General features: G+C 44.0%; 1 protein-coding gene across 5 annotated transcripts in view; it reads left to right on the forward strand.

The window, feature by feature from the left end:
• The window catches only part of LOC105026502 (multiple epidermal growth factor-like domains protein 11), a 118,213-nt gene that overhangs the window by 51,486 nt on the left and 40,501 nt on the right, over nt 1-26,226 (forward strand). The window lies entirely within an intron of this gene.

Here is a 26,226-nt window from a genome sequence, read left to right on the forward strand (position 1 = left end):
AATGTTAACTGAGAAATGTTGTTGTTTTTGGAAAAATACATGCCCATTTTGAATTTGATGCCAAAAACACATTTCAAATAAGTTGGGACAGGGGGCATGTTTACCACTCTGTTGCATCACCTCTTCTTTTTACAATACTCTGTAATTGTTTGGGAACTGAGGAGACCAATTGCTGTAGTTATGAAAGTAAAATGTTTTCCCATTATTGCTTGATACAGGATTGCAGCTGCTCAACAGTTCAGGGTCTCCTTATTTTTCGTTTCATAATGTGCAAAATGTTTTCAATGAGTGACAGGTCTAGACTACAAAAGACATGGATGGCAGCATTTGCTCCCAAACATGTATATATTGTTCATCATTAATGGTGCCTTCACAGATGTGCAAGTCACCCATGCCATGTGCACTAATGCACCCCCATACCATCACAGATGTTGGCTTTTCAACTGTGCACTGATAGCACAGTTGGAGGACGCGGTGTCCATGATTCCCATAAATAATTTTACATTTTGATTAGTCAGACCACAGGACTTTGCCTCAGTCCATCATAAATGAACCAGAGAAAGCGGCAGTGTTTCTGGATCTTGTTTATATGTTGTTTCTTCTTTGCATGGTAGAGTTTTAACTTGCATGCAGTAATGCACTGTGTTCACAGACAATGGATTTAGGAAATGTTCCTGAGCCCATGCAGTGATTTCCACTACAGAATCATGTCTGTTTTTAATGCAGTGTCCGAAGATCAGTCTTGTCACTTACATAGAGAGATTTCTCTGGATTCTCTGAATCTTTTAATTATACTATGTGATGATGATGAGATACCCAAACGCTTTGCAATGTTACATTGAGAAACGTTTTTAAATTGTTGCACTATTTGCCTGCGCTGTCTTTCACTGAGTGGTGAACCCCTCCCCCTCTTCACTTCTGACAGACCCATCCTCCCTGGGAGGCTCTATTTATACCCAATCATGTTACTGACCTGTTGCCAATAAACCTAATTAGTTGTGAGATGTTCCACCAGTTTTTGTTTTAGCATTACACAACTTTCCAGTCTTTTGTTGCCCCAGTCCCAGGTTTTTGAAACGTGTTGTTGGCATCAAATTCAAAGTGGGCATATATTATTCAAGGAACAATAAACTTCTTATTTTCAACATGTATATGTTGTCTTTGTACTATTTTCTATTTAATATAGGTTTTCAATGATTTGCACTTAATTGCATTCTGTTTTTCTTTAGATTTTACCCAGCATCCCAACGTTTTTGGAAACGGGGTTGTATATTGATATTCTATATGCCTGGCTAGACATGTTCTTCAATATTTTATTGCTTTTATTATTTCTTGAATTCAAATTGGTTATTATTACCAGTGTATAGCACATGAAAGATTTCCTTTACATTTCAAAACAAAACTATACTTTTAAAATAAATTGTAACTCCCACGGGGTGAAGGGATTTACACATGCACCAACGTTCAAAGCCGTCCGTCCACAGTGAGTATCGCAGCAACTTTCCTAAATTTGCCATTGTAGCCAACCAAAATCTGCTAGTTAGCAATCTTGTCATTCTCTACGCGCAGATTAGAAACGATAAGTTTAGCAACATGGCCTAGCTTCAAAGTCCTTTTCTTATTGTGCAGCTTCAAACCATCATCTAATCTCTGACACTTTTACACAGACGGTGGAGAGCCTCTCAGACTGGCTCTGATTGAAAAGACCGGGTCTGGGAATGGTGCCACCGGAAATACCATTCTTGGTAGATAGCACTTCATACCTCAGGCGAGCGCCCACTCGGTAACCACGGACTGCCGGATTGAGGAAAGAAGCCATATGGTTCTGGACATGCCAGGTTCCTTTGTCATCGACCTTTTCATGTCCCAGCGCTCTGACGTTTTAAATTATGTGAGGCAGTTTCAAATTGTTTTTTTCTAAAAGTCACTTTTCCCATTTAGAGGAGTATGTAGGGACATACCTCATGATGACATGGAGGATATCACCTTAGAGGAGTATCTAAGGACAGACCTCATGATGACATGGAGGATATCACCTTAGAGGAGTATGTAGGGACAGACCTCATGATGACATGGAGGATATCACCTTAGAGGAGTATCTAAGGACAGACCTCATGATGACATGGAAGATATCACCTTAGAGGAGTATGTAGGGACAGACCTCATGATGACATGGAGGATAGCACCTTAGAGGAGTATGTAAGGACAGACCTCATGATGACATGGAGGATATCACCTTAGAGGAGTATGTAAGAACAGAATAACCATGAAGCATAAAATCCCTTCCCAGACTAACTAAAGAAGAGGATTTGGACAGGAATAGACCAAATGAAGTGTCCTCTGTCCCTGTGTAGTCTCTCTACCTCTCTCTCTGTGCCGTCTCTCTCCCTCTCTCTCTGTGCGGTCTCTATCTCTCTCTTCTGCAGTGGACCTTTTATGTACCTGAACTAACATGTTGCCTTGTTATCTTTGTTCCTTCGGGGTAATTCAATATGCCATGCAATGGATTCAGCTTAGCCTTCAAAGTCCTTTGTCATTAGTAATTTCCCGGGATTCCCCAGGATTTAGAGCTTTAAGTGAGACAGGTTTGAGTAGGTGTCTTTTATTAAGGCCCATATAGACACTCACATGCACAGACACACAGACAGGGTGTGTTATCCTGTGTGTTGCCTGTCCCCTGTGATGTGTGAAGGTCAACCTCGGTTGTGTTCGTTTCGGGAAGGAAGCTGAAAGCCACTGTTCCCATTTACTGATGCTTATTGAATTGATACAGTACGTATGGAAAGTCTACACCACCTGGGACCGTTTTATATTTTGTTGTGCCACTATCTCAGAGTTCCATGGATTTAAAGCACTGTTCAAGCACTGTGATTTGCTAACAACAAATTATAGAGGAGGGCGGGACTTACTTTTACTTCCTGGTGCACAAACACTCTCAACCACCCAATTAGGAGACTCAAGGCTTTAGCCCATTTTAAGTCTTTCCTCTGATATTTAATTCTTACATGAATATCTGAATGTCATAAAGACATTCTGTAACCATCTTTCACTCTGCTTGCACATGATGACGTTGTTAGAGGGGGCACTTCCACCTCCTCTGAATGCGTCAGTATTGCAGTTGTCCATACAAAGGGTTGAGATCTGCTCTCATCTCAGTCGCCGGACTTGAAATCCATTGAAAACCTGTGGTTTGAATTGAAGAGGGGCAATCCATATGCGCAGACCAAAGAATCTCAAGGACCTGGAAATATTCCGTATGGAGGAACGGCCTCATCACCTGTGCTCTCCAGTCTCATAAAAATGTAGGAGAAGGCAGCTTGGTGCTCAATCTTTAGCTGGAAACCACTCCAGTACTGCGGTAGTTCACGCTGTTTGCCCCGACAGCTGTTTCCCATGGGCTTTCCACAGGACTCAGATGTGGACTGATTCCTGACAACTCTAGAACACTGCAGCGTCTTTTCCATAGCCATTCCTCAGCGTTTTTTGGATGTGTGTTTGAGGTGGTTGTCCCGCTGTTCGTGGTACAACCTTCAACGGAGACCCTAGGGTTGGACATTGCACTCCCAAATCACATTAATAATCAGCTGATTGCATGATTTGAGGGTTGGGATAGGGGGGTGCGAAGCATCCATCCACCAGTATCAAACCACGCCCCGCATTTTACAATTGGTAGGTTATTCTTTTCTTTTAATGCTTCTTTTGGTCATTTTTTAACACAGTGCTGTACAACCGTTTCCATGAATTTAGGCGATATAAACTGTGTTGGCTTGTCATCGGTGCACAAAATCAGGATTGAGACTTTTAGATGTTTAGATGTTTTTTTTCAAAGTTCAATCTGGCTTTCTTGTGTCTCTCAGAGTGGCTGTCTTCTTGGGCTTCCCACCATTTAACCCTTCTTGGTTAAGAATGCGGCAGATGGTTCAGCCTGGTTCAGAAGTGTTTTGTTGGTATTTAGTTGTGCAACCTTCTATGTCAACCATTCAAAACATCTTCCTGGGCTGTTGACCACAGTTACATGGGCCAAGGATATATTGATAATTCTGTGGACTGTGCTAACAGGAATTCCTAGGACCCAGGAAATGGACAGTGCTAACAGGAATTCCCAGGTCCCAGGAGATGGACCGTACTAACAGGAATTCCCTGGTCCCAGGAGATGGACTGTGTTAACAGGAATTCCCAGGTCCCAGGAGATGGACTGTGCTTAAAGAAATTCCCAGGTCCCAGGAGATGGACTGTGCTAACAGGAATTCCCAGGTCCCAGGAGATGGACTGTGCTTAAAGAAATTCCCAGGTCCCAGGAGATGGACTGTGCTAACAGGAATTCCCAGGTCCCAGGAGATGGACTGTGCTAACAGGAATTCCCAGGTCCCAGGAGATGATCTGTGCTAACAGGAATTCCCAGGTCCCAGGAGATGGACCGTGCTAACAGGAATTCCCAGGTCCCAGGAGATGGTCTGTGCTAACAGGAATTCCCATGTCCCAGGAGAGGGATTGTGCTAACATGAATTCCCAGGTCCCAGGAGATGGACTTGGAACTTTGGAAATGTCTACGTTAGAGGATTATTTTATTTCTGACATCCTCAGACAGTCTTTCTTAAACCTGTTTGATTGGCTTTTTATACCCTATAGTACCTGCAATTTACCACGGGTGAGATAAATAATCCTTTAGAACAGGATCCCCTAATTACTTAGAATTCTGCCAAGAGTTTTTTATATAGTATTTAATGCAAAAACTAATATTATTCTTAATTATTTAATTTTGTTGTGACACAAATTAAAGCACCCGGGAACTACATTTATTTCTCCTTTTTTTGATGAAATTGGGAATTATTACAGTAAAATCAGGAGTAAGGGTGGCACTATTTCTGACTGTAAATATTGTCACAGGTTAATTTGCGGAAGTTTAAAAACGATGGAACAAATGAATGCTTTCTACATTCCAGATTACCATTCCAGGTTCTGTTCATGAAAAACACATTGAACACTGCTCAGAGTGGTTTCAAACATCTTTACAAAGAGGTCATGCAGTTTTTCACAATCGCTTTGTTTCTTGTAACTGGTTCTATGTACCATATACACAAATCCACTGGCTGAATTCCAGATGCATGGCCATTTATTCAAGAATCTGTCATGAGGTTGTCATGAATCTAAAGGGCCAAAGGTAACCTCACCTGTGTTTTGGATGACTGAAAGACAACATCAGAGGGGGAGAGAGGGAGAGGAAGAAAATGTATCTCAGGTTCATGTAATTTTCTTGTACTGTCCTACATGTGCTAATGCATGCAGATGCTGAGTACAGAAAACATTGTGATCAGCACAGTAGTCAGATTTACAGTAAGTACATTTTTTTCATTATTTCTGAAAGTCTGTATAATTGATTTTAACTGTGAAGTCGGTCAGGTTTGGCTGTACTCTCAGCCCAGTCTCTCTCATTGTCACACCCAGTTGCGTTGTTAGGCCTGGGTCTTAGCCCGCTGCTAAACCCCGAATTAAGAGATCATAGAGATCATTGTTCCTCTTACTCTAACTTATCTACTTCCTCTTCATTCTTCTCTACTTTTGTTTCTGATGTTGTTATCCATTGTTCCACACACAGGTGAGCTTACCTGTGGTTCTTTTTATACACGTCAACATTGAGTGCATGTGGTTTAAATATGCTTGTTAGTGTTTATACCCTGACAAATGTCAGTTGAGAGTGTTAGGATTGCAATTATTTGAATTTGGTTATTCAATAAGAAGTGTTTTCTACATGAAAACATGGTGACAGTTGAGCTGTACCAAAGTAGCTTTGTGTGAAGTCTGGGTGAAAACTGGTGAATAGTGTTTATGAGTATGGGTAAATGGTCTCCCTTCTGGAACTTAGCAAAATGGTTTTGTGTTTATTGTTCATTGAATCCGTTTTAGTGTCTTAGCGACTGTAAAAACCTGTAAGTGCCATTTTCTGTATGATAGAAATGCCAGACATTCTAGAACTCCATTAGTTGGCATGGGAACCAACCTCCCAGTGATCATCATCATGATACAGTCATCTGAATCAGACAGTTACAGGAAGCATTCTATAAATTCAAAATTCACTGCAAACCAATCTTCTCCATCTATGGATTTTGAAAATATTTCCAGTCGAAAGTTAATCCTTGCATGGTTTCCATCAATTACCACAAATGGTCCTTGACGCCCGATGGTCCTATCAAAAGCCAACATGTTACATCGCAAATTTTCCTATCAGCAATAAATGTGGTTTGAAACACTTGAAAAAAAATGAGCTTATTTTTCTTCAGCTCTTTCTGTGCACTGAATGGCTCGGGTACTCACTTTAAGTATACTTAAAAAAACATGTTGACAAAGCTTCTGTTATGTTCATCCGGAAAGAGAGAAGGGTTGTCAAGGGGAAACATACTAGAGATAGATGGACCGTTGGAACGAGAGAAAAAAAGAGCGTGATAGAACATGAGAGTGATAGAGAGAGATTTATGAGTGATTGATAGAGAGAGGTAGAACAAAAGAGAAGAGAGACAAACCCAGTGAAATGCTGAACCCATTATGTCAGTGGTGGATACAGCTTGGTTCAGGTGGTTGATTTATGTGCGCATTAGACATTTCTCCAGATATATCTGCAGTACGTATCACTTCAGAAACCATCCACTGGGGGCAGTGGTGGGTGAGAAGTATTACATGATTTGAACAAACACCCGAAACTAAACCCAACGCCTAACCCCAACACTACCCTATCATTCTCATCCTTCACGTTTGTTTTCACCAGTAACTCCCTGAACTTTCCGATCCCATTACTTCCCCTCAGCGTCAGCCTTGTGTACGTTCTGTACATTGGGATGACGGGTTAATGTCTCAGAAATGTCTCCGTTCAAAGCACAGCCGTGTTCTGAGCCCAACTCGGCCTGGTGGTTCAAATCGGGCGTGGAAATCTTGTCAAGATGTTCAACGTTGCCTCGATCTTGCTTAGCCACTCCATCTTTCTGTCATCCGCCTCTTCTTTCCTCTTTCTCTTTTTTGTACCTCTCTCTCCCCACATCCCCCCCTCTCTCCCCACATCCCCCCCTCTCTCCCCACATCCACCCCTCTCTCCCCACATCCCCCCCTCTCTCCCCACATCCCCCTCTCTCTCCCCACATCCCCCTCTCTCTCCCCCCATCCCCCTCTCTCTCCCCACATCCCCCTCTCTCTCCCCACATCCCCCTCTCTCTCCCCCCATCCCCCCCTCTCTCCCCACATCCCCCTCTTTCTCCTCCCATCTTTTCGTATCTCCACCAACTCCTCTCCTCCTTATCTCTTGGTACCACTCCTCTCCTCTCTAAAGTCTGTCCAGACCCATCTCGCAGCAGGGAGCACCCCTTAGCTTTCTGTCTGACTTCATGGCTTTATTCCTCACTACTGGTGTGTGTGGGTGTCTGTCGCTGTATGTGTGTGTGTGGGTGTCTGTGAGGATGTGTTTGTGTTTGTGTGTGTCTGTGAGTGTGTGTTTGTGTGTGTGTGGGTGTCTGTGAGTGTGTGTTTGTGTGTGTGTTTGTGTGTTTGTGTGTATGTGTGGGTGTCTGTGAGGATGTGTGTGTGTGTTTGTGAGTGTGTGTTTGTGTGCATGTGTGTTTGTGTGTATGTTTGTGTTTGTGAATGTGTTTGTGTGTGTGTGTGTGTGCGTGTGTGTTTATGTGTGTGTGTTTGTGTGTGTGTGTGTGTGTGCATGTGTGTGCATGTGGGGGCGGTGTGGGTAGCTGTGTGTGCGCGCGCTCATGCGTCCGTGTACATTCATTTTCCCCCTTCTCATCTCCTACAAAACTGCTGTGTTTCTGCTCCATCCCTCCTACACATTTTTTCTTCTTATCATGTCCTTCAGCTGCCACACGTGAGTAGCGCTGATTGGGTCATCACTGGTCAAGGATGGGCTATTCCACATGTTCAGTTGTCCAAGGAGAACATATCTTTTCTGCCCACAACATTTCAACATACCCAGCGTCCATCAGGAGGAGTTCAGTGGGTGGTGGACATTAAGAGAACGCATTAACGACCCTGTTCTCCAATCACTTTGATGGATTAGCCCAAACCTCGAACGGCTTCTCCCCATAGGGTCGGGAATGGGATTACAATTGTGTTTTCTATGAAATTATTTCCTTTCCGTTTTTTTATTTTTTCTTCTTCTCAGTGTCGTAACCATGGTGATGATTACTCTTTGTGACAGAGAGGTCAGGGAGCCAATGGGAGAATGTTAGTACGACACAGTCCTCCGTAAGAAAGTGGTACCGTCCCGTTGGTTAATGAACCGCCAATCACATTCTGGCCAGTCCAAATTATTCCCTCCACAAGGCCCCTCTGTGCTCTCACAAGATTTCCCAGTACCCCCTGTGGGCCAGGCGTTGAGACATCCAATGAAACATGGCTCTCTGGATCCTTCCAAAGAAATAATGAGAACATATCTCTGCTGGCCATCTCCTCCTCAGCGTTCGGTGTGACATCCCGTTCACCTGGCCTCAGCAGGAACACGTTGCCCTCAGGAGATCTTCAGTGGTTGCTGAGCCCCCATTACCATTTTGGTCTGAGCCAAGTTCCCCTTTATTTGGAGAACGGGTCACAGAACGGGACGCAGCGGAGATGGGAGGTTTGTCTGAATGGTGAAGCGTGTCGTTTCCACAGCGTCCGTTTTGTTTCAACTGCCCTGTTCTTGCATGTCTTTCCTGTTGTGGTCATGTGACCTCCTGGCGAGTTTACCTTTGACCTCATAACACAACGGCGACATCGCCTTGACCGCCCAACCTCAGTCCTATCACTCACTGAGGTTCGGTCGTGTCACGCATAACTACCCACAATCCTTTGAGCAGAGACCGCCCCAAGCCATCTCATAGGTGAGAGACGTGCACTTCAGGGAGTCCTCGTTTCCTCGAGTGTCTCCCGGACACAGGACTAGAGGACCCCCGGAGAGAAACCAACATGTGTTGGAAGCCTTTCTCGAACAGAACACGCTGTCCTCAGTCCGTGCCGTCTCACACAGTAATCCCCCCCACTGCATCGAGAGGGGTGAGGAGCGGTGAGCTAAATGGACGCCGTACAGATTGAGCCACACACAGAGTCGTGCCTTACAGGCAGCCGGGGAGGGGTTCTTCCTTAACACGTTGCGGCACTTGAGCAGCGACAAAGTCCCGCTTGTCTTACAGGGTGATTAGTGGTACATTAATTGGTTGAACAGATTTCCAGCGGTAACGGCTGTTGTGTTCTCTGAGGGAGGAGAGGGTGGGGGGGTGGGGGGGTGAGGGGGTGGGGGGTGGGTGGTTAATGTAGAATACCGGGCTTGCGTTCTCTCTGACCGATCCCACTGGCCTTCATCGACCATCCAGAACTAACTATATCATTTATTACCTACAGGACAGAGTTACATTGTCGTGCTTTAATAGGACTATATCATTTGTTACCTAAAGGACAGAATTACACTGTCATGTTTTATCAGGACCATATCATTTATTGCCTGAAGGACAGAGTTAAACTGTCACGTTTTATTTGGACTGTATCATTTATTACCTACAGGGTGGAGTTGTACTGTAACATTTTATTAGGACCATATCATTTATTACCTACAGGGTGGAGTTGTACTGTAACATTTTATTAGGACCATATCATTTATTACCTACAGGGTGGAATTGTACTGTAACATTTTATCAGGACCATATCATTTATTGCCTGAAGGACAGAGTTAAACTGTCACGTTTTATTTGGACTGTATCATTTATTACCTACAGGGTGGAGTTGTACTGTAACATTTTATTAGGACCATATCATTTATTACCTACAGGGTGGAGTTGTACTGTAACATTTTATTACGACCATATCATTTATTACCTACAGGACTGTGTAACAGCTGTTCACGGCCTGTGCCGTGCCTGCTGTTGCATTTCTGCGTTCAGTGTCTTTTAGTTCTATGTGGTTGTTTTCTATGTTCTGTTTGAATCCTGTGTTCATTGATTTCACCTGTGTGTAGTTAAGTCAGGCCACTCGTGTCTCGGTTGCCTCTCATCACCTCCCTATTTCCCCTGTGCTCTGTGTTTCTGGTTGGCCATTGTTGTAAGTGTTTTTATTTTGTTGTTGATCCTGTTGTTATTAAGTAGGTTTTTTAAATGTCGGTTGATCCACCACCACGCCTGTGTCCTGTTGCTCCTCAATGAGACCGACTGTGTGACACTGTCACCTTTTAAGTATGATTCGGCTGCTTTGTGGAGAGATGAAAATGTGTTGGTAGTAGTAAAGTTTTGGTAGTGGTAAAGTTTTGGTAGTTAGAGAAAGAGAGGGTGTGAGCAGTTAGGTACCGGGAATATGTGGGCACTGACAAAAGTTTTGTTATTTTGGCTGTTATCCAAAATATAGTCAAGTTACAGTTAAATAATGAATATGGGCTAGAAGGTATTCACATCCAAATTCGAGGAAGGGGAATTACAGCTCTTTAATATGTAGCCCCCTCTTTTTCAAGGGACAAAAAGGAATTGGACAAATGACTCAAAAGCTGTTTCATGGACAGGTGTGGGCTATTCTTTTGTTATTTCTTCATCAATTAAGCAGGTAAAAGGTTTGGATTTGGTTCGAGGTTTGGCATTTGCATTTGGAAGCTGTTGCTTTGAACCAACAACAAGCGTCAAAGAAGCTCTCAATGCAAGTGAAACTGGCCATCCTTAGGCTGCCAAAAGAAACATCCATCAGAGAGATAGCAGGAACATTAGGAGTGGACAAATCAACATTCTGAGAAAAAAGAACGCACACTGGGGAGCTCTGCAACACAATAAGGCCTGGGCGTCCACGGAAGACAACAGTGGTGGATGATCACAGGATCCTTTCCATGGAAAAGAAAAACCCCTTCACAACAACGAGCCAAGAAAAGAACACTCTCCAGGAGGTAGACATATCATTATCCAAGTCCACCATAAAGAGAAGACCTAACAAGAGCAAATACGGAGGGTTCATAAGCCTGAAGAATAGAAAGGCCAGATTAGACGTTTGCCAAAAAACATCTAAAAACTCTAGCCCAGTTCTGGAACAGCATTCTTTGGACAGATGAAACTAAGATCAACCTGTACCAGAATGATGGGACGAATTATGGAGAATGCTTGGCTCGGCTCAGGATCTGAAGCATACTACATCATCCGTAAAACACGGTGGAGGCAGTGTGATGGCATGGGCATGCATGGCTTCCAAAGGCACTGGGTCACTAGTGTTTATTGATGATGTGACAGAAGACAGAATCAGCCGAATGAATTTTGAAGTGTATAGGGATAGATGTGTGTGTGTGTGTGTGTGTGTGTGTCTGCTCAGAAGAAAAGCCTGGCAACGCATCACAATGGAGGAAACCCAGCGTTTGGTGATGTCAATGCGTTCCGGACTTCAAGCAGTCATTGGCTGCAAAGGATCCTCAACAAAGTATTTAAAATGAAAATTGTATTTATGGTTGTTTTAGTTTGTCCAATTACATTGGAGCCCCTGAAATAAGGGGACAATGTGTATTAAAATGGTTGCAATTCCTAAACGTTTCACAATATTTTTTTGTTCAACCCCTTGAATTAAAGCTGAAAGTCTGCACTTCAATTGCATCTTGGTTGTTTAATTTCAAATCCATTGTGGTGGCGTACAGAGCCAAAATGAAAATTGTGTTACTTCAGAATATTTCTGGACCTAACTATTCATATAGGTACCACCCACAAAGGTAAAACCTGGCAATTTGGTCCCCACAAGGAAAAAGGATACTTCTGGCTTACGGGTTAACTGTACATTTGGGATTTGTGTTAGACTTGGGGTGTATTCATTAGAGTTTGGGGTTATGTTTTGGGTTATGTTTAGATTTTGGGGTCAGGATTTAGGATTCACTTTTGGATTGGGTTTAGCGTTTGGTTAGGGTTTAGGTTTAGGGTTAGGGTTTAGGTTTAGGGTTTAGCTTTTGGTTAGGGTTTAGGGTTAGGGTTTAGGGTTAGGGTTAGGGTTTAGGTTTAGGGTTTAGCTTTTGGTTAGGGTTTAGGGTTAGGGTTTAGGGTTAGGGTTTAGGTTTAGGGTTAGGGTTTAGCTTTTGGTTAGGGTTTAGGGTTAGGGTTTAGGTTTAGGGTTAGGGTTTAGGTTTAGGGTTTAGGTTTAGGGTTAGGGTTTAGCTTTTGGTTAGGGTTTAGGGTTAGGGTTTAGGTTTAGGGTTAGGGTTTAGGTTTAGGGTTAGAGATGATGAAAAATACAGTATTTTGAAGTGACATTCGAGGGTCCCCACACAGATGGTAAATGTTGTGTTAGCTTGGGCACCTGCAGAAGCGGACTACTGTTTTCATTTTGCACCAGCTTTTGTGTATTTCCTGCTGCCCTTGATGTGTCCAAGGCCATCACACACACACACACACACACACACACACACACTGCTGACGAGTGAACAACTCCTCTGCCCTGTCAGGTCCAATTAACCACTATGGTAGCATCAGCACAACTCTGTTCGCCGAGAGTTAAGCTACAAAACAAACTTTTAATCAAATCCCGCCCCAACCCCTGAGAGTTAGCTGGACGTAGTCCACTGTTTGGGCCGGTGGCGTTCATCTGCGGTAGTTCCCGCTGTGGTGGCGGGTAGAGAGAATGGCGTCTCAGTCTAGAGCTATGTCCTCAGGACAGGACTGTTTTGGGATCTCTGTGCTCTGGACCAGTGTTGGGGGTAACACGTTTAAAAAGTAACATTACAGTTGTCAGACTACTTTTTAAAGGTAACGAGGAAAGTAACGTGTTAGTTATTTAATTTAAGTAACCCTTACTTGTTCATTTTTCACACAAATATAACGCAATGCTCAGTCAGATACTGCCCTGGTAGTTTAGACACAGCTTCTAATTATAATATGACATGAGGAAAATGGGATATCTTACATAAAATAGGAAATAGATAAATATTTCAACTGTTCTAGGCCTGAGAAAATAGTGAAAGTGAAGTGTTGAAAAATGTAAAAGGTGAGTAAATGATAAATTGAAGAGTAAAATACATAATTATTTTATTTATTTTGTTGGCTTATAGTAAGCAAAGGAAATGATTAAACACTTTCTTATATTTAAATATCCTTTTAAATAATTTACTAATCAAATAACCTTTTACTGACATTTGTCATTCCTGGGATCCCACAGCATTGGGCAGCAGGGCTTGTTTGGGATTCATCAGAGTATACTTTCATTCTCTTTATAAACGCTATGTTGCCCATATTGTGTTTGATTTGTATGGGAGGTGTTAATAGTGGTTTAACAGTGGTTGTTCCAATATATAGGTAGAGAAAAAAATGTCAACTATAGTTTACAGTAAATTAACCCCTAAATACATGTTTTGTTTCTAAATATGATTTTTCTGAATAATTTCTAAACCGATTTTGTAATTATTCACCTCTGAATTAAGTCGCGAAACATCAATGGATTATGCATATTATTGCAAAGAGATTTCAAATTGCAGTGTGCCCAACATTTTCTACGTCTATCATTATACAAGGCTAAAGCTGTTATTTCTGTTCTTCATTGTTCACTGCAATGGATCTATCTAGTATTGAAGCCATGTACATATGGGCTGTCGAATCAGCCTGGTGTGAAAATATGGAGGCTCTTGCCATACAAAATAATTAATTGATTTAAGAGATTCTGGATTAAAGAGCTTAACGCAAATACTGCTTCTCATTATGGTACATGATTACTTGAGATAATATAATTGGTACCTCTTGCTCTATAATGACAGATGATTGATAATGTTATATGACATTGACTAACACTGCCTATTTACCTGACTATGTAATTATATGAGGTCCCATTAAATGTGACCAACACGTGAATATAGAATCAAAGGACTGATCTTAAAGTAACGGCTAAGTAACTTAACGCCTTACTTTCTACAGCAAGTAACTAAGTAACGTAGCTGGTTAATTAGTGGGAAAGTAACTAGTAACTGTAATTAGTTACTTTACAATGTGACATTCCGCAGCACTGCTCGGGACAGGGTGGTTTTGAGGTCTCTGGTGAGCCGTGACCTTAGCTGTGGTCAACCGGATCAACGGGGTGCTGTTCAGTCAAACGACTGTGTCTGGATGTTCCCGGTGTGAAATTGGAATCATTCAACCCTTTGAAACAAACAATGAGTTTTAGATTTTCACTTATTTAGCACAGAAATTTAATATTTCTTTCAGGTGCGTCTGAATAAATAACTCTTCAGTTTCTTCAGAAGTGTCGTTCTGTAAGCAATCACAAAAATGTGGAAGGGATTTGAGGCGATATAGAACTGTAATTTTCTGATTACAGTTTCTAGAAATTGCTTAAATCATTCTAAGTGTATCCACTCACATGAATAAAACAGACTGAATTGGGAATGAGCATGTTAGTACGATATTCGCACCTTCTGAAATTATGGAGAAGCAGTTCTTCTCCAAATCTTCCTCTGTCTCTCCTGACATGCAATCAATCATTCCTTCTTTGAGAGAGGAGTATGGGGTTGAGTAAATAAAGTGAGAATAGAGGGAGAGGAGAAGAACCATCTAAATTTACTGAGAATAGACGAGTAATTGAACAGAGCGATGTGGAGAGAAAGACAGAAGGAGAGAGACAGACAGAAGGGAGGGAGAGACAGGGAGAGACAGACCGGGAGATAAGTAGGGAAGTGTGTCTTCACCTCATCTGAAACTCCCTGATTACCTGTTTCCCTCCTAATGCCCAGTGAGTCGATGCCAGGCTTCATGACAAATAACCCATTAAGACTTTGAAACAACTCTCTTCCCCATTTTCTCCCTCTATTTCTCCCTCCAGCCCTTCCACCTCATATCTCCATCCCTCTCTCCTGCTCTCTCTCCTTTCCTCCATATCTCCATCCCTCCCTCCTGCTCTGTCTCCTTTCTTCCATATCTCCATCCCTCCTCCTGCTCTCTCTCCTTTCCTCCATATCTCCATCCCTCCCTCCTGCTCTCTCTCCTTTCCTCCATATCTCCATCCCTCCCTCCTGCTCTCTCTCCTTTCCTCCATATCTCCATCCCTCCCTCCTGCTCTCTCTCCTTTCCTCCATATCTCTATCCCTCCCTCCTGCTCTCTCTCCTTTCCTCCATATCTCCATCCCTCCTCCTGCTCTCTCTCCTTTCCTCCATATCCCCATCCCTCCCTCCTGCTCTCTCTCCTTTCCTCCATATCTCCATCCCTCCCTCCTGCTCTCTCTCCTTTCCTCCATATCCCCATCCCTCCCTCCTGCTCTCTCTCCTTTCCTCCATATCTCCATCCCTCCCTCCTGCTCTCTCTCCTTTCCTCCATATCTCTGTGTTCCTCAGCTCTGATTAATTTCTAAGTGGCTTGTTTATAGCTCTTCGTTGCCTGTCAGTTGGAAAGCAACAGACAATGGATTCCTCCCCCTGCCCTCCCCTCTCTCCTGTCCTTTTTCTCTGCTGCCCTCTTCTCCCCATCCCTCCTCTTCTCCCCTGCCCTCCTCTTCTCCCCTTCCCTCCTCTTCTCCCCCTCCCTCCTCTTCTTCCCCGCCCTCCTCTTCTTCCCTGCCCTCCTCTTCTCCCCCTCCCTCCTCTTCTCCCCCTCCCTCCTCTTCTCCCCTGCCCTCCTCTTCTCCCCATCCCTCCTCTTCTCCCCCTCCCTCCTCTTCTCCCCTGCCCTCTTCTTCTCCCCTGCCCTCTTCTTCTCCCCTGCCCTCCTCTTCTCCCCTGCCCTCCTCTTCTCCCCCTCCCTCCTCTTCTCCCCTGCCCTCCTCTTCTCCCCATACCTCCTCTTCTCCCCTGCCCTCCTCTTCTCCCCCTCCCTCCTCTTCTCCCCCTCCCTCCTCTTCTCCCCTGCCCTCCTCTTCTCCCCATCCCTCCTCTTCTCCCCCTCCCTCCTCTTCTCCCCTGCCCTCCTCTTCTCCCCTGCCCTCCTCTTCTCCCCTGCCCTCTTCTTCTCCCCTGCCCTCTTCTTCTCCCCCTCCCTCCTCTTCTCCCCCTGCTCTCCTCTTCTCCCCTGCTCTCCTCTCATCCCCTGCCCTCCTCTTATCCCCTGCCCTTCTCTTCTCCCATGCCCTCCTCTTCTCCCCTGCCCTCCTCTTTCTCAGGACCTTTTTCACTGCTGCCCTCTTTTCCCTATACTCTTCTCCCCTGCCCTCTTCTCCTAGTTCTCCTCTTCTCCAATCCGCTCCCCCTCCTGCCCTCCTCTCCCTCTCCTCCTCTCCCCTCTCCTTCTCTCCCACCTCCTCACCTCTTCTCCATTCCGCTCCCTCTCCTCCCCTGCCCGCCTTCCCCCTTTCTTCTCCACCCAGCCGATAACATTGACTTCACCGTGACTTTGAACAATCTCCAGGAATAATGAATGTGCCCCCCCTCCCTTCCTGGGTTGTTTCAGAGTGCACTGGGGAGCCGTCTCTCTCCCAACTCCCTCAATCTCTTCATCTCTCTGTCTCTATATTGCTCTCTCTGTTTCCAGCCACTTCATTCGGAGTCATTATAACTCCAGGGTTTCTTGACCTCTCCGAGGGGCTCGTTGGTAAGAACAGACAGAGGGGGAAGTCGGGCTGATGATGTCATAATGAGACAGAAGGGGAGGCCAGACACAATGGGGAATAAGTGTATTTCCATGAAAATAGACAACCGAGTGATATTTCGCTTATTCATGTTTCTCACATACCAAGGATGCCTCACGTTCGCTGTGACCTTGCACAGAGCAATCCTTGGTACGTGAGCAATATTTCGATTGTGTAGTTCACGGACTGACCAAATGAAGTGGACTTCATTTGTCTCGGGTTGTAGGCCTAATCCAGGGTGCTGACCTTTGCCCCATTCTGGCAAAGATGGCCGACATGTCCAAGACTTCACAGCATGGTTCTGAGACATCACACAGACGGTCCTCCTGTCTAACACTGAGAAAAATAAAGCTTCAAGTTGGAACCAAACACGGTTCTTTACAGTGATGCCGTAGAGGAACATCTAAGGAGTTTTTGGACCACCAGTTGAGTAGTGGGGCTACCAAAAGAATGTTCTCATTATATTCTTTATGAAAATACAAAATGCCTGAAACTCATATTTGCCACCAGGTCTGTAGGCCACATTACCCTCGCTGTGGAAGTCCTGTTGGAATCCGGCCAACGGCAGGCTACTCATCATTTGGAAACTTTCTTCACCCACCTCCTGCATTCAGATGTACTGCTGGGATGTGGAGAATAAGACAGGAGTGACAAGTGAAATAGGTCTAGGAGCAGGATAACGGTATAATAACATTAGTTTAAACGTATATTTTGAAAAATAGAAAAAAAAAATATGGAGTGTTATTAAAGCAATTATTCACTCTAAGAAAAGATGCTTAGGAGACACAAAGTGAGCAAAGCCGACTAGGGTACCAAGTGCATTTGTATCAGCCCGTCCGTCACAGCAGTCAGTCCGTTCGGTTTGACTGCTGGTCTATTGAACCACAGTAACACCACAAGCTCTACACCCCGCCCCGGCCTTCTCCGGACTTCTCTAGGCCTATTGCCCCCCAGCAGTAAAGTGTCCCCCATCAGGGGGTGTCCTGTAAACCCTTTACACTCCAGTGGTCACCTCGTCCCCCCATACGTCCATCCACCCATCGACCTACTTCAGACCCACGCTGAAATATGCTCCCTTCTAATTACAATTATTAATTGAAAATAGGAAATCAATGTCTGAGGATCTGGTCCAAATCGTTGTGTGTGTGAGTGTGTACATGTTTGGGTGTGTGTGTTTGTGTGTGTGTTTGTGGGTTTATTTGGCTTTTTTTTTTTTTATTCGGTGGAGCCATATGTTTTCACCGTCCTTGTTGACCCGGGGACTGGGTGTTCTCCCTCTGACCTTTCACACGTTGGTTGTAAGTCATTATTGTGTTCTTGTTGGTCGGTTTTCCCATAACATGTGTATGCATTTCAGTAGATCTACAGTCATGTGAAAAAGCAATCACACCCCATGGAAAGTTCTTTTGCATATTTGGATTATGCTTTGCAACAGTTTAAATTTAGCTTCAATAGCTACTGTTGCCACAATTTCTGGTGTTTCTTTGTGTCAGTCTCATTGACTGGGAGGGGTATATTTGCCCACTTTTCTTGACAGTACTGCTTCAACTGTGTCATGTTTGAGGGCTTGACAGTACTGCTTCAACTGTGTCATGTTTGAGGGCTTTCTTTCATGAGAAATCCACTTTAATTGTTGCCCCAGAATTTCAATGGGTTTGAACATTACCCTGCGCTTTTCAGCCGTTCTGTTTTGGCTCATTGTCCTGTTGCAAAATCCATGTTCACTTCTGCTTTTTGAATGATGGCCTTAACTCTAATGCACTTAGACATTGATTGTTGCAAGAGAGGCCTCTAAATGATATTACATTTGGGGGGCTGATCTGTCTTACATCGATGGCTAGTGTTCTGGGAATTTATATATTTGTAGACAGTTTGATGATGTGCTTCAGATTGCTTGGAAATGGCTTTGTAACCCCTCCCAGACTAATAAGCATCAATAGTATGTCTTCTTCAAATGGGTCTTTTGATCTTGTCATGATGTGTTACCACACACCATTAGGATTAAGACCAAACCAGAGTAAGCCTAATCTTTTTGGAAGGATGGACTCTCCCAAGTTAATCTTTAATGATTTTCTTAACATTGTCAGCTGTTTTGGTGCAGCTGATTGTAGCCATTCCTATGTGTTAATAAAAGTAATGGTGTACTAACTCTATCTGAATGAGGATATTTCTCTTCTGTTTATTTTAATTGAATACATTTTTGAAATGGCACATTTTGGGGGGTTTCCTTTATCAATGAATGTGGGAGGGCAAATATATGTCTAAATCTATACAAAAAAAGACAACTTTCCAGGAGGTGTACTTACTTTTTCATATGACTGTGCATCACATGAAGTCGGTCGTCATTCACCTTCCTATTTTGGGGTGCAGTGATACTGAAACATTTATTTTTTCAACAGATTTTCACTGGTTCTGCCCAGTTTCCATGGGAGGACATTTTCTCAGCCTGCTCACTCGTTGTTCACAGAGAACATTATCATCCATCTGGGCGCTGACGGACAGGGCCTAGGGAACACACTGGTCCTCCTCTGGCACGTTGTTCAATAAGCCTGGTTGAATCTGCAAATGGATCTAGGCTTTGTTAGGGCCAGAAAGAAAACACATGCGTGGAACTCATGAAAAGTCCTGAAAGGGGAAAAATCCAGGCCAAACCAAGTATGCCTCATATTTACGAAATGTGACCCAATGTACCTTGTTTGCTGACATCTGGTTGACCATGATGAGTCTTTAATAAACCTGTGAAGACTGAGGTGAGAGAGGTGAGAGACTGGGGGTCTGGCCTCACTGAGCTGTTGATATTGCTGAGGAACCCTCTCTCCACCCTTCAGCTCATTGATCCCTCTGTCTCTCTGTTTACCTCTCTTTTTCTCTCCCTCTTTTCTCTTTTTCTTAATCTTTCTTCCTCCTTCTCTCTCTTCCTCTCGTGATCCCACTACTGTGGTCCGACGGAGGAAACTTCCCTTTCGAGTGATTTGTTAATCGCTTTAAGATTCCTCTAATTGGCTCAAGGCTCGGGAGTGAGAGAGAGTGAGGAGACAAACAAAAAGTGAGAAGGTGAGAGGGACATAGATTTGGTTAAGAGAGAGAGAGGAGACAAGAAGGCGACAGAGAAATAGGTTTGGTTTAGATAGAGAGATTAAATTACTTTTAGCTGTTGGGGGGAGAAGAAATATGATATGAGTCAAGAAAGTAGTGGTATGAGTTCATTTGACTGTGTTTGTTTAGATCACTCCTTATGTTTAGATCACTCCTTATGTTTAGATCACTCCTTATGTTTAGATCACTCCTTATGTTTAGATCAATATTTATATGGTTGGATCACTCCTTATGTTTAGATCACTCAATGTGTTTAGATCACTCCCTATGTTTAGATCACTCCCTATGTTTAGATCACTCCTTATGTTTAGATCACTCCTTATGTTTAGATCACTCCTTATGTTTAGATCAATATTTATATGGTTGGATCACTCCTCCATGCAGCAGATGGTGATCAGATCGTAGCCTTGGCGACTGATTGTGAGGTCTGTGTTTGTGGCGCGTTGCTTCCTGGTGTGTCTCACGCTGCTGTTATCACCCAGGAGGCACCACAACACCACTAGTACTGGCAGGAGCACACGCCAACACGCTTGTAACTCTGGTTCCTCTGGCGTTGGCTTTGCAACTGCTTCATTCCCTGGCAAATACTTGTGGTCGGCTTGGCGACAGGGAGAGAGTTGCCCCATCGACGAGGAAGTGGGCACATGGTCATAATCAAAGCGTCATGGCACAACATGATCATGTCATTGACACGCGACTCGAGGGGATCAGACACTTATTAAGATCAGGGCACGAATCTTCCATTTCAAAGCAGTTAACTGGCAGCAGAATATGACATATCTGTGCCTCCTGTCCACGTACCCACGCGTTTGTTTTTCTATTTCTGTCAGATCCCTTTCTTCCTTATTATGTAACTCTAGACCCAACTCTAATCCTAAACCATAATATAACCTCAATTCCTAAAATGTATCTAATCCCTAACACCTGAACCTAACCCCTGATGCCTAAACCAAAAGTAACTCAGGTTTTAACACTAACCCTAATTGTAAACTAGTAAATTGACTGGTTAAACCAAACCTAGTTCTGCCAGCCCGCAATTAGAAGTGTTAATTGTTGTTGCCCTCACTGGATTCAAACCGAGGTCTCCCACATGAGAAGCTGTGTCTTTAGCCACTATGCCATGATGCTACACATTTGCCTAGTGTCGGTATAGCATCTCGACATCGGATAATATTGTCACGCATTAACATCACGCCAAGTTTGAATATTTCACTGTTGAGCATTGTGTTGAACTGGCTACATTTTCTTATTAAGTTTGCCACCACCTCAAATAGCATCTATGAACTGTATTGCTTTTGCCACTGTCCGTTTTAACATCTTATTAGCCAGTAATAGGCTTACTAGTGTCTACTAACTTACTACTTAGAATAGTCATAAGAATTGAGCAGCGAGACTGAAGATTAATTTTACATTTCATATGTGAATTACAATGATACAATAACTATCAATATAGGTGACGGTAACTGACTTTTTTGTCAAGTGAAAAGAAGATAGAATTGTGTCTTACTTACTCTTTTACTGCCCAAGGGGTTTTGATTTGGTCTATATTACCCCAAAAAGGATGCATGGATGCATACTTCGAAAATCCACCAGAAATAGTCACAATATTAACCGTTCTATTTTGTAGCCAGTGAAGTTTTTGTCAATCCTGACCCAAAAACCATGCACAGATGCATACTTCAAAAATCCACCAGAACTTGTCGCAATATAACCGTAAACAGTTTTACTTTAGGCTTACTATAAGAGAGCTACTGAGGGTTGTCGCCAGTGAAGTTTTTATCCGGAACAAATCCTAATGCATAATATGATTTGATTGTGACAAGACTTGAAGGCACAACCTGTTGTTTGCAGGTCCACGTCTCTAACCACTAAGCTATTTAACGATGGGTAGTCAGTCAGTCAGTCAGTCACTCAGTAAGAGACATTCGCTCTTCTTGGCCGGCTCCGCTTATGCGGTCCAGCAAAAAGTTTGGGGTTTTGAGACATGGTTTTACCATGGCATGGTTTTACCATCTTTGTGAGGATCTAAAAACACGAATGCACACATACAAACACAAACATGCACACACACACACACACACACACACACACACACACACTATATACACACTGTAAGCACACACACTACAGTATTTACTGTACAGTTCAACGTGATAAGGGTAATGATTCCAGTGGATAATGATTATTATTCCAGTGAAATCTTCGACTTATTTCATATTTTCCCAAAACATTTTCTTTCTATCCGCCTGGGTCTGTGATGCTGACAAATACTGCGATTCCGCCTCAATTTAAAATAGTGGATTTACTCTGAGCTTCTTTGTTCTATATAGTGCAGTGCTTCAGCCAGTGGCCTATATGGTTCTGGTTAAAACTAGTCCACTGGAAAGGGCAGTGTGCTTTTTGCGATACACGGATTGACGTTGAGCTCCTAAGTCAATGTTCTGCTGTGTTGATATTGTGTTCTGCTTGCCCACCCTACACACTCCCAAACCTTTACGATCCAGCGGGGAGGGAATGTCGAGTTAAGATCAGCATGGCGCCGTTTGACTCAACAGCCAATCATGTTCTTGCCCCTGAGAGGAAGCATTTTGGAGAGGAAAATCTCCATCTCTAGACAATAAAGCTCCATGCTGCCAACTACTCAATGAATCACTGAAGCCTTTCCTCTCACCCTGGGAAAATTATTGATTGGGGGACATCAGCTGCTTTGAGATGAAGAAATATGGGAATCAGAAAACGTTGGTTTGGTTGATTAGTTAATAATGAAAGTTAAAAACAATTTGTTTTATAGGAAATAAATTCCCTGAGCTGAGTGGTGACCAACAAGTGTATGATTTCTTGTCCCTGACCTTGGCAAAACGCATGCACCGGTCAAATACGTCCAAGTAAATACTTGAAAGCATTTGAAGTGTGCCTGAATTGCCATGGAATTTGAACGCTGCCGGGTGAACTAAATCAAACCGGGATCTGGTGTTGAGTATTTGACCCGTGTCTGATTAGATCGACCTCTGTTCGTGTCAAACGCATAGTGATTAAAACTGGTGTAGGAGACTGCTTTGACACTCGCTGCAAACCTCTTCCTCTTTCTCTCTGTTTCTTCCTCAGTCTCCTCTCTTTCTTCCTCAGTCTCCTCTCTTTCTCCCTCAGTCTCTTTCTTCCTCAGTCTCCTCTCTTTCTTCCTCAGTCTCCTCTCTTTCTTCCTCAGTCTCCCCTCTTTCTCCCTCAGTCTCCTCTCTTCCTCAGTCTCCTCTCTTTCTTCCTCAGTCTCCTCTCTTTCTTCCTCAGTCTCTTTATTCCTCAGTCTCCTCTCTTTCTTCCTCAGTCTCCTCTCTTTCTTCCTCAGTCTCCCCTCTTTCTCCCTCAGTCTCCTCTCTTTCTCCCTCAGTCTCTTTCTCCCTCAGTCTCCTCTCTTTCTTCCTCAGTCTCTTTCTCCCTCAGTCTCCTCTCTTTCTTCCTCAGTCTCCTCTCTTTCTCCCTCAGTCTCCTCTCTTTCTTCCTCAGTCACTTCTCTTTCCCCCTCAGTCTCTTTCTTCCTCAGTCTCCTCTCTTTCTTCCTCAGTCTCCTCTCTTTCTTCCTCAATCTCCTCTCTTTCTTCCTTTGTTTCCTCTCTTTCTCCCTCAGTCTTATATCTTTCTATCCATCTTTATACGCCCTCCTCTCACACTGCTGCTGTCGACTCTCCACAGTTTTTCACCCCCCCCCTCCGACCTTCGTTCGCTTTCTCTCTCTCTGGCTCCCTTTCACTCCCTTGTCTCTCTTAGTCTCTCCCTCTGTCCCCCTCTTTTACCTCCCTCCACTCTCTCCATCCCCTCTCCATGTCTCCTTTCTCTCTGTTCATCTACGTTCACATACATTTTATAGGATCCGTTCACCAAGCCATTACAGCGATAATAACAGTTGAATCTCCATGTTCAATTCAATGCATAATTTAGCAGTGTATTAATGACAGAAAATCTGGGAAATGCATCCCTCAGTCTCAACTTGCTTCCAAAATAGCACCCTATTCCCTACATATTTCACTACATGGACCGGAGTCCCATGGAGAAATGACACCCTATTCCACATATTTAGACCAGAGTCCCATGGGAAGCATTTACGTAAATTTTTTAGGCCGAGGTTCCAGGTTCTACTATTAGATTGTGACATAGGAAGAAAGGAAAGCTTAGCATGCACTTATTAGAACATTGCTGAGATCCAACCTATTCTACGTCTTGCAAGGTTCCTGCTACACTTGCTTGTGGTTCTCACACTTCTATGTGCAACTTGCTTTTCTGAATGTCTCATTTTTTCAGTTTCTCTCTCTCTCTCCTGGATTCTGTCTTTTTTTCTGTCTCTTTGTCTCTTTCTCTCTGTGTATATCTCTCTGACTGCCTGTCTGTCTTCTCGCTCTCTTTTTCTCTCTCTCTCTCTCTCTCTTGCTCTCACTCTCTCTCTGTCTCTCTCTTGGATCTGTGAAGTATTGCAAATTGTCCATACCTTAATTCACTAAACCCTCCCCCTCTCCTGCCTGCCTGGCTATCACACTAACCCTCCCTCTCTCCTGCCTGCCTGGTTTTCACACTAAACCCTCCCTCTCTCCTGCCTGCCTGGTTTTCACACTAAACCCTCCCCCTCTCCTGCCTGCCTGGCTTTCACACTAAACCCTCCCCCTCTCCTGCCTGCCTGGCTTTCACACTAAACCCTCCCTCTCTCCTGCCTGCCTGGCTTTCACACTAAACCCTCCCTCTCTCCTGCCTGCCTGGCTTTCACACTAAACCCTCCCCCTCTCCTACCTGCCTGGCTTTCACACTAAACCCCAGACATGCAGTATGGATATAGATTGAGGATTTCATGCATTTTTGTATACTTCTGCCAATTCAATGTCATCCCTTCCCAGATACACACACACACACACACACACACACAAACAAACACCCACACAAATAGCAAGGGCCGTTATAACCCATCTCTCCCATCAAAGCTGCTATTTTGGACTTAAACTCAGGCACTTTGTGTGTCTAAAAATGTTTGCTACTTTATTAGAAGCATTGTTTAGGGATTTTTGAACTACTGGGAAAAAACGTCTACACAGATAATTTGAGAAAATACAAGTGAGCCAGTCAGAAGTCCCAACTTGGCTGGCATTGAGGTAGAGGGTTTTGAAGAGAGCCTGTGCGTTTTGTGTTGACGCTTAGTAGGTGGTTTTTCTGAGTCGACCTTCACCGGGTCGCTGTGGCCCTGCCCGAGGGAACAAATTGCAGACCTCACTTGCCTCTGAATCTAGTTCAGTTCTATCTTTCTGGAACCCGTCGTTCCGGAACCTCCCCGTCGCTCTTTGTAAAGGCCTCAGCCGCAATTGGATTGTCAGCCGTCGTCACGATCACCTGCGGAGTAGATAAAAATATGCTTTCAACACTAGATGCTCCTTTGTGAGACTTGTCACCGGACTTTAAGGTGTACTGTTGCCGGTACTGAATGACCGAATGGTTCCATTGACTTGGCACAGTGTTTATCCACTGTGACACACAGTTGCCTTCAAAGGCTGAAATGGCTTTTGTTTTAGCTGGAAGTGGCACAATAGAGTGGGCCCGGGTGGTCCACGCGTCAGGCCCGGCTGCCGCCGACCCGCACGTGCCGCTGTAGCGTGGGTTAGCATCCAGCCCCCGGCGCCCGCGCCGTCTTTTCCCACTCCGTCAAACAGACGAACGGAACTGAAAATAGTATTCTGGAAATACTGGAAAATATGTCTTTAAAAAAATACAAGAAGTCACACAACCGCAGAGTGAGAGAAGGAGGGAGGAAGTGTTTATTTGATTTAGTAACAGTTTCTTTTCCCCAGCAGTTTCTGTGGAGAAAGTTGGAAGTGGTTCGGGGGCCCCAGCAGATTCATGGTAATTAGTCTGCTAAGCCCAGCTCCGCCAATGTCTCCTCTTTGTTGAATAATAGAAGCAGTTTGATGATAAAGAGTTTTACAGAGATAGGAAATGATAGACGAGATAGAGAGAGCTGGACGAGAGAGAGAGAGAGATGAGAGAGTAAAAGGGGAAGATAGCAAATGAGAGAGAGAAGTGAAAGAAAGCGAGAAAAGGTGATTTATGTCTCTGTCCACCACACTGTTCAATATCAATGAAACATTTAATACTATGACTGCAGTACTCCCCTGTGACACTCGCTAGCTGGGAAATAAAGTTGTACAACTTTCTGTCTGGCTGTCTCTGTCTGGTTTAACATCTACTTTTAGTGTCTCCTCTAATTCAGTTGGCTTGCTTTCCACGTGAAATCCTATTCACTTGATAGTGCAGCACTTATATTCTTAAACGGAGGACTCTGGGTCGAAGCAGACCACTGTTGGGAATAGGGAGTGTGTTTCCTCTTGTCTGTCGTTTAGTTGGTTTCTTTGTCATCAGGACTCCAACGTCAGTCTGCATTTGGATTCCGCTCAAGTTCGGAAATATCGGTCGACGAGCCCCTTGAGAAAGACTCTTCAGGGTCGCTATTGATAATGGCAGACACTGGCCGTGACCCCTGGCCGTGACCCCTGGCCGTGACCCCTGGCCGTGACCCTACTCTCTGAGGGGAACTTGGGATAAGACAGTAAAATAATTGCCCACTTGCATGGAAAAAGGACAAAATAAAAGCACCC

Source organism: Esox lucius, chromosome 2 (assembly GCF_011004845.1).
Source record: "Esox lucius isolate fEsoLuc1 chromosome 2, fEsoLuc1.pri, whole genome shotgun sequence".
NCBI classification, from domain to species: domain Eukaryota; kingdom Metazoa; phylum Chordata; class Actinopteri; order Esociformes; family Esocidae; genus Esox; species Esox lucius.